We start from the raw sequence: 10,201 nt of genomic DNA on the forward strand, positions 1-10,201 counted from the left end.
TTTTATTGTTGTGCTGGATCCGCAATTAAGCCTATGGATCCTTAGGATTGGTGTAGTCATTTAATATTTAATATATTATATCCCGTAGCGTCGTTTCAGATCCGGGATCGAGCCAAGTATCACAACTTCTTCTACCCCATCCTGTATATTGTCCTTTTTGTTCTGTCTTGGAATACAAATTTTTTAGTAGACGAGATTTTACGAAAAAAGTTCTTCATATTCATAGGGATAACAACGATTTTTTTTTATGTGAATTTGACAATTTGACATAACCGGTGAGAAACCACTATTTATAAATTAATAATTGAATTGATTTAATTGAAAAAAAAAATAATTCTCTTTTGAGAGAACGCTAAGTATCACTTCACTATATATAACGGAACCTTTTTTTTTTAAGACCGACTCGTTAATACTTAATAATCCTAGTGATTGGATTTAGATCCTATTCTGATAGGAAATGAGATATTTAAATGATTTCTTTTTTATCGAATGACTATTCAGCTATTGTATTTTCATGTAAATAGGGGCAAGAAAGCTCTATGGAAAAAAGATGGTTAAATTCGATGTTGTCTAAAGGGAAGTTAGAATACAGGTGTAGGCTAAATAAATCAATCAATAGTCTTGGTCCTATTGAAAGTGAAGGATCAATTATAAATAATATGAATAAAAACATTCCTAGTCATAGTGATAGTTACAATTCTAGTTACAGTACTGTTGATGATTTAGTCGGCATTCGGAATTTCATATCTGATGACACTTTTTTAGTTAGGGATAGTAATAGCTGCAGTTATTCCATCTATTTGGATATTGAAAATCAAATTTTTGAGATTGACAATGATCCTTCTTTTGTAAGTGAACTAGAAAGTTCTTTTTATAGTTTTCGGAACTCTACTTATCAAAATAATGTATCTAAGAGTGATGATTCCCACTATGATCAGTACATGTATGATACTAAATATAGTTGGAATAATCACATTAATAGTTGCATTGACAGTTATCTTTGGACTCAAATCTGTATTGATAGTTACATTTTAAGTGGTAGTCACAATTACAGTGACAGTTACATTTATAGTTCTATTTGTGCTGAAGGTGGAAATAGTAGTCAAAGTGAGAGTTTCAGTATAAGAACTAGCACGCATAGAAAAAATTTAACTACAACAGAACGTTCTAATGATCTAGATCTAACTAAAAAATACAGGCATTTGTGGGTTCAATGCGAAAATTGTTATGGATTAAATTATAAGAAAATTTTTAAATCAAAAATGAATATTTGTCAACAATGTGGATACCATTTGAAAATGAGTAGTTCAGATAGAATCGAACTTTTGATTGATCCAGGTACTTGGGACCCTATGGATGAAGACATGGTCTCTTTGGATCCCATTCAATTTGATTCGGAGAATCAACTTTATACTTATAAAGATCGTCTTTCTTCTTATCAAAGAAAGACAGGATTAACTGAGGCTATTCAAACAGGCACAGGTAAATTAAATGATATTCCAGTAGCAATTGGGGTTATGGATTTTCAGTTTATAGGGGGTAGTATGGGATCCGTAGTAGGAGAGAAAATCACCCGTTTGATCGAGTATGCTACCAATCAATTTTTACCTCTTATTTTAGTGTGTGCTTCGGGAGGAGCACGCATGCAAGAAGGAAGTTTGAGCTTGATGCAAATGGCAAAAATATCTTCCGCTTTATATGATTATCAATCAAATAAAAAATTATTCTATGTAGCAATCCTTACATCTCCTACTACTGGTGGGGTGACAGCTAGTTTTGGTATGTTGGGGGATATCATTATTGCCGAACCGAATGCCTACATCGCATTTGCGGGTAAAAGAGTAATTGAACAAACATTGAATAAGGCAGTCCCTGAGGGTTCACAGGAGGCTGAATCTTTATTCGATAAGGGCTTATTCGATCTAATCGTACCACGTAATCCTTTAAAAGGTGTTGTGAGTGAGTTATTTCAGCTCCACGCTTTCGTTCCCTCGAATCAAAATTCAATCAAGTAAAGCCTTACTTAACTTAAAAAATGAATTCTTTTTTTTTTTATTTCTTCCGCAAAATTTGGCACGGGGAAGAAAATGAATTTCATGCTCCCTTCTTAACATTACATGTGTATATATACTTCAACTATAGCAAATAGCGGCATAGAGTCTTGCATCTTTCTACATCTCTAGCGGATCTCTAGTTTTACTAAGAATCCTTGTTGTTGGATCGGATTATAACTACCTTTTTGGGAATTTGTACGAAAATCTTTATGAAATTTTATTAAAAAAAAATGCTAAGACAAGATAATAACTAAAATAATGCAAACGTCTATTATGATACATATATCTCATGTCGAAAGATGAGTAAGTCCATTTATTTAATTCGACATTCCTCATTCCTTTTCTATATATACTCACGTAGATATTACTTAGTATAATTATATATTGAATTAGTATAATTATAAGATACCTTTTATAACAATCAATAAATAACAGGTAAAACTATTAATATAACAATGAAAATATTAAGTCGAGGTATCCATTCTATGACAACTCTCACCACCTTACCCTCTATTTTTGTGCCTTTAGTGGGCCTAGTATTTCCGGCAATTGCAATGGCTTCTTTATTTCTTCATGTTCAAAAAAACAAGATTTTTTAAATATGCTGTCTATTTTTTTTTTTCAAAACTTAGACTTTGACGATAACACAGCTATCTATTTAGTAGACTAGAATCTAACATGTGGCTTACTCCAAACATAAGCGATTATACATACGTAAACATGATATCTGAGGAAATCAATTAGAAGTATTTCAAAATAGAAAATAGATAAGTTTCAAAATAGAAAATAGATAAGAGATCGGGCGACAAATGTTTGAGATATAAAATCAATATACCTATATGGATGTAGGTATCTATAGGGAATCATATAAAGGTGATGTTATTATTTTAGATCTAAGTAATTCGATGAATTACTTAGATCTAAAGTAAAGGTTCACATCAAAATAGTGCTAGTTGATTAGAGTTACTTCGGAAACAAAAAAAGTAAAATAGATTTTTTTTGATTCTCTTAATTCCAATAAAATGCAACGAGATCTAGTATGAATTGGCGATCAGAACGTATATGGATAGAATTTATAAGAGGATCTCGAAAAATCAGCAATTTCTGCTGGGCCTTTATCCTTTTTTTAGGTTCATTAGGGTTTTTATTGGTTGGAACTTCCAGTTATCTTGGTAGGGATTTGATAGCTTTATTTCCGTCTCAGCAAATAATTTTTTTTCCACAGGGGATCGTAATGTCTTTCTATGGGATTGCCGGTCTCTTTATTAGCTCCTATTTGTGGTGCACAATTTTGTGGAATGTAGGTAGCGGTTATGATCGATTCGATAGAAAAGAAGAAATAGTGTCTATTTTTCGTTGGGGGTTTCCTGGAAAAAATCGTCGAATCTTCCTACGATTCCTTATGAAAGACATTCAGTCCATCAGAATAGAAGTTAAAGAGGGTATTTATGCACGTCGTGTCCTTTATATGGAAATAAGAGGCCAAGGGGCCATTCCCTTGACGCGTACCGATCAGAATCTGACCCCACGAGAAATTGAGCAAAAGGCTGCCGAATTGGCCTATTTCTTGCGTGTACCAATTGAAGTTTTTTGAAAAATGAAGTTCAGAATGAATTTTGTTCGTAGCAAGAGGGATAAAACTGAAATGAAAGAATAGTCTTTTTTATAGACCATAGTAATAGTATAATAACTTAACTGGAATTTCTTCAGAATGCTCATTTGACCCAAAGCAGACGTATACGGAACAGCCAGAAAACTTTCTTTGTCCGAAATTTTGATCCGTATGTAAATCAACTGCACAGTAACAAAAAAAAGTGGATTCTTTGTTATTTTCTTTCTGTATTATTTCGAAATTCAAGGATTAACTAATAAATCACAAATCAAAAACTAAAAAACAGGGAATGGATTCATAATAGTATGCATATGACTTGTAATAGAACTTATGTTTGATATAAATATTAGTAGTGTAGAGAGTTAACGAATGAAGTGAGTTCATTAAAAAATAAAAGACGAAAAAATGGAAAAAAAGAAAGCATTCATTCCCCTTCTATATCTTGCATCTATAGTATTTTTGCCCTGGTGGATCTCTCTTTCATTTAATAAAAGCCTAGAATCTTGGGTTACTAATTGGTGGAATACTGGTCAATCCGAAATTTTTTTGAATGATATTCAAGAAAAGAGTATTATAAAAAAAGTTCTAGAATTAGAGGAACTCTTTCTCTTGGACGAAATGCTAAAGGAATACCCAGAAACACATCTACAAAAGCTTCGTATCGGAATCTACAAAGAAACGATCCAATTGATCAAGATGCACAATGAGGATCGTATCCATATGATTTTGCACTTCTCGACAAATATAATCTGTTTCGTTATTCTAAGTGGTTATTCTATTCTTGGTAATGAAGAACTTGTTATTCTTAACTCTTGGGTTCAAGAGTTCCTATATAACTTAAGCGACACAATAAAAGCTTTTTCTATTCTTTTATTAACTGATTTATGTATAGGATTTCATTCACCCATGGTTGGGAACTAATGATTGGTTCTGTCTACAAAGATTTTGGATTTTCTCATAACGATCAAATTATATCCGGTCTTGTTTCCACTTTTCCAGTCATTCTTGACACAATTTTAAAATATTGGATCTTCCGTTATTTAAATCGTGTATCTCCCTCACTTGTAGTGATTTATCATTCAATGAATGACTGAAAAATATAATGTTTGTTACTTTGTACATAAGTAAAACATTCAAAATTGTACTTATTCCTTCTACCCATCGCGAAGGATGCCTCCTATATTCGAGTAACTTTATTTCAGTAAATAGCAGAATCATGGATAGGGAACTATACTAGGGACCTACCTAATTTTATTGTAGAAATTTTTGGGCTCAATGATTGGACCATGCAAACTAGAAATACCTTTTCTTCGATAAAGGAAGAGATTACTCGATCTATTTCCGTATCACTCATGATATATATAATAACTTGGGCACCCGTTTCAAATGCATATCCCATTTTTGCACAACAGGGTTATGAAAATCCACGAGAAGCAACCGGCCGTATTGTCTGCGCCAACTGCCATTTAGCTAATAAGCCCGTGGATATCGAGGTTCCACAAGCGGTACTTCCTGATACTGTATTTGAAGCAGTTGTTCGAATTCCTTATGATATGCAACTGAAACAAGTTCTTGCGAATGGTAAAAAGGGTGGTTTGAATGTGGGGGCTGTTCTTATTTTACCCGAGGGGTTTGAATTAGCCCCCCCCGATCGTATTTCTCCCGAGATTAAAGAAAAGATGGGCAATCTTTCTTTTCAGAGCTATCGTCCCACTAAAAAAAAATATTCTTGTGATAGGTCCTGTTCCTGGTCAGAAATATAGTGAAATCACCTTTCCTATTCTTTCCCCGGACCCTGCGACTAAGAAAGATGTTCACTTCTTAAAATATCCCATATACGTAGGCGGGAACAGGGGAAGGGGTCAGATTTATCCCGACGGGAGTAAGAGTAATAATAATGTTTATAATGCTACAGCAGCAGGGATAGTAAGCAAAATAATACGAAAAGAAAAAGGAGGATATGAAATAACCATAGTGGATGCAGCGAATGGGCGTCAAGTGGTTGATATTATCCCTCCAGGACCAGAACTTCTTGTTTCAGAGGGCGAATCCATCAAACTTGATCAACCATTAACGAGTAATCCTAATGTGGGAGGATTTGGTCAGGGAGATGCGGAAATCGTCCTTCAAGATCCATTACGTGTCCAAGGCCTTTTGTTCTTTTTTGCATCTGTTATTTTGGCACAAATCTTTTTAGTTCTTAAAAAGAAACAGTTTGAGAAGGTTCAATTGTCCGAAATGAATTTCTAAATCTGGGGATTTATCAAATAAAGTTCGTAAAAAAAAACCAAATTCTTGTTGGCAATTCTATAATTTAATTATGTATGATCAAAAAATTATGAAAAACTTTTTCCCTTGTTTTTTTTTTTATTCTTTTTCGACCCTATTTCGGTAATTACTTGTACCGCATTACTAGTCATAGTATGGATATTATATTGTCAGGAAGACTATTTTACCTCTTCTTTATTTCTTTGTTTTTTACAATACAAATAGGAGCGGTATTATTATGATTATTATGTCACTGGTGCCAGATTGAAATGTCATTGAATGTGTCTATTTTTATTCTAATAGAATAAAAATAGAGTAGATATTAAAAATAAGATAAGTAAATGGAGAATAGAAAAAAAATGAAGGGAACAAAGGATTCTAGAAGGAATTATGCATCTTTCTAGTATTCGATACCAGAAAAATTCCTTTTCTTGTTCTGGTGTCGAAATAATAAACTAATGAATTATTCTTGATCCCGTTCGTCAAAGATCTCTATTCTTAGTTTCAATTTTTCCCGGTTTATCAGAACCTTTTTTTCGATTTATTACATAAGTAGTGAACAAATTCAATGAATTTTTCAATTCTATTTTATATTAAAATAACTATAGAAAATTCTATTAGTATATTTTAATCTATTTAAAGGGTTTGTGATATCTGATCGATAGAAATATAATATTGTTATATTGGGATTGTATCATCCAGAAAGAGGGAATCGAGTGATTCTCTCTTTCTTTTTTTCGCTTTGAAATGAAAGTATCGACCGATACGATCGCGAAAGAGATGGTCTGAATCAATTTTTTTTTTGAAGCAATTCAGAATCAGAAAGAAATGAAGTTTTTTGAAAAAATAGGAAAGATCCATTTTTTCATTTATATGAATAAATTAGTCTAATTCTAATTAGTAAGAGCTCAACGGGACCTACCCCCTCTTTTTTTCTGATTTGAGGGGGATCCTGTTGAGTTCTTACGCTTTCATGTCTCCAACTCAGTTCATCCGATTATTACAGAGATGAACCTAAGCCGGAATATGAACCATAAAAGAAAATACCAACTAAACCGATCACAGGAATACCAGTTACAGTACCGATTATCCAAAGAGGAATCCTTCCAGTAGTCTCGGCCATTTGTCCCACTTCCCTCCCCATTTCATCAAGTGGTCGTGCTAGAGACAGAAACAGTCATAGATAATTATGAGATGATATCCTTCCGAATGGGATAAGATAATTCGTACTATTATTTAGTATTTTCTTTTATTTAATTGAAGAAATAATTGGAAAATAAAACAGCAAGTACAAAAATGAGTAATAACCCCCAGTAAAGACTGGTACGATTCAATTCAACATTTTGTTCGTTCGGATTTGATTGTGTCATAGCTCTATAATTCGGATTAGGTTTATCGTTGGATGAATTGCATTGCTGATATTGACCCTAAAAAAGAAACGGTAGGTACAGCTAGTCCGTGAACAGTTAACCATCGCACTGTAAAAATAGGATAAGTTTTATCGATAGTCATTTGGTCCTCCTAAAAAGATCTACTAAATTCATCGAGTTGTTCCAAAGAATCAAAACGGCCAGTTATTAATGGAATTCCTTGTCGGCTCTCTGTAAAATACTCATTTGGACGAGGGCTTCCAAAAACATCGTAAGCTAAACCCGTGCTGACGAATAACCAACCTGCAATGAATAGAGAAGGTATAGTAATGCTATGAATGACCCAGTATCGAATACTGGTGATAATATCAGCAAAAGAACGTTCTCCTGTGCTTCCAGACATGCCGAGCTCCACATATTCTTGTACAGTCAAAAGGGGGATCGATTCCGTAAAAGATGAGATCAGTAAATGGAAATTAACTGAAATTTTATCTTTGTAAGATCGTCAATATTGTACCGAGGGTGTTTTTAGAGTATACCGAATCAGTATAGCTATCCTTCTTCTGACGCAGCAACGCAATTTCACAATAAGTATCAAAATGAAGCACTAAAACTAAATAATATAATTTGTTTCTTCTTTTCTTGCTGCTTGTCGATGTAGAATCATATACCATTCATTCAATAGAAAATTCTGAAAATGCCTGTCTGTAGTATTAAGGATTCTATCGGTTATTGGCTTCGGGCTAGAAAGCGAAGATTGGGTAAAATGTGAATCCGACTGGTTGGTTTATAATAATTTAGGAAGCAGATTCTAATAGTCCCAAAATTCAATGAAATTAGACGTGAAATCTCGAAATATTTCTTTTGTGTTTGTAGTTATATTTTTGTTTGAATCTTTTTTTATTTTAAGGAATTGGTTAGTCGTCCAGTAACAAGTAACAGTAGTACATAGGATTCGATGAACGAAACAGAACAACGAATAGAAGAATAATAAATATTCGTAATGCACGCATTATTGTTTTATATTAGACTCAAACGATCGTTCTTCAACTAATTAGAAGAATGTTTTTAATATGGAAAGAATAAGAATAAATGGAGAACCTAGTTTCGAGTGATCTGATCGTGCGATACTTTTTTTCTTTTTAAAAAAGATTTTATGGAAATGAACCCACTACATAAAATCTAATTAGTGGGAATACAATTTCATAAATAAAGGGCATTATAAGGTCATTCATTCTTCAGCGATTCAAAGAGCATTTCATTTTTGGAATCAAGTTACACAACATAGTTTATTTATTATTTTTCTTTTTTTTTTTTTTTTTTTCTTTCTAATTATTTAGAATCCATTTAATAGATTTATATATTTACTAGATTTATATATTAAATTATTGTTTATAAATTCTTTATAATAAGAATATTTGTTTTGAAAACTCAAGAGTTGTTCAATGAATCCCTTGATTCCGAATTGCGGGATAGAGAGACAGATGATGAATTGATTTCTTACCTATGTCACAAGATTTTTGTTAGTATCATCTATAATCATAATAATAGATGAATCAAAAACTTTCAATTGAATATATTTTTTCAATTAGTATTTTTACTTATCCATCCGCGTATCTTTCAAAAATAGAAACTTAGGGAAGTGCTTTATAAACATATGGATAAAAATAACGTATTTCATTTAGCCTCGTCATGCCTACTATCACTAGTTATTTCGGTTTTCTACTAGCAGTTTTAACTATAACCTCAGCTCTATTTATCGGTCTGAACAAGATACGACTTATTTGATTAAAATTCATTGAATGCACAATTCAAAAAAAAGAAAGATTTCGGTGTTATTCAATATATTCTATATATTGTAGAGTTCTTTACCTTGTCAATTCAATTTCGAATTCTTGGTCATTGAGATTCATGGGCAATACCGATTAATATTTTAAGGATAGATATTACCTCTCCTTTTCCTCGTTCAACTAAATTGAAATGATTGAAGTTTTTCTATTTGGAATCGTATTAGGTCTAATTCCTATTACTTTGGCTGGATTATTTGTGACCGCATATTTACAATACAGACGGGGGGATCAGTTGGACCTTTGATTAATTAACAGTTCTTTTTTTTGATTGACCCCACCTACTTGCTTTATAGGAGGTAAAATTTTGATTTCTGTTGAATTATTTCAGTATCATTTTGATTTAACAACAACAAGAATCGAATCACGCTCTATAGGATTTGAACCTACGACATCGGGTTTTGGAGACCCGCGTTCTACCGAACTGAACTAAGAGCGTTTTATTATCAAACTAAAAGCAACCCGAATATATCTTCGATACATATATTATCATAGAGAATATCATAAAATTAAATAAAAAAAGATTGATTCGATATATGTATGTTCAATTTTTATGGATCTCAATTGATTCCTCGTTACTGTTCAGAAGATAAGTAATAGGTAGGGATGACAGGATTTGAACCCGTGACATTTTGTACCCAAAACAAACGCGCTACCAAGCTGCGCTACATCCCTTTCAATTGGTCTACAGTGTTATTGTAGAGAATCCCTGTCTTGTTTTCCACATTTTTTATTTATTTCCTCCATTGGTATACACAAATTATCTTGCCATTTCTTCTTTTTTGTCTCATATCATATATAAAATATAATAAAAATAATAAAAAGACTTATATACGTATGAAATAATAAATATTAAATCCGCCGTAAAGAAAAATGAATATTTGGGGTGGGGCGGAAAGCTACATATTTTTTTTAATAAAAAAGGGAATATCTACCGAATTGAACTGTTGTACATTTCAATTTGAATTAGGAATTCCGCGGACAATACAAGCGGTTATTAACTATATATACATTTGATGGTATGTAATACCAGTATGTATTACAAATTAC

The 10,201-nt window shown here is 32.5% G+C and overlaps 2 non-coding genes across 2 annotated transcripts; both read right to left on the reverse strand.

The window, feature by feature from the left end:
• Nucleotides 1-9,516: 9,516 nt before the first annotated feature.
• Nucleotides 9,517-9,590, reverse strand: TRNAW-CCA (transfer RNA tryptophan (anticodon CCA)). The gene has a single exon. It is a non-coding gene; the product is annotated as a tRNA-Trp (tRNA).
• Nucleotides 9,591-9,752: 162 nt separating this feature from the next.
• TRNAP-UGG (transfer RNA proline (anticodon UGG)) lies at nt 9,753-9,826 on the reverse strand. The gene has a single exon. It is a non-coding gene; the product is annotated as a tRNA-Pro (tRNA).
• Nucleotides 9,827-10,201: the final 375 nt, after the last annotated feature.

This window comes from Cucumis melo, unplaced genomic scaffold (genome assembly GCF_025177605.1).
Source record: "Cucumis melo cultivar AY unplaced genomic scaffold, USDA_Cmelo_AY_1.0 utg001848l, whole genome shotgun sequence".
NCBI lineage: Eukaryota > Viridiplantae > Streptophyta > Magnoliopsida > Cucurbitales > Cucurbitaceae > Cucumis > Cucumis melo.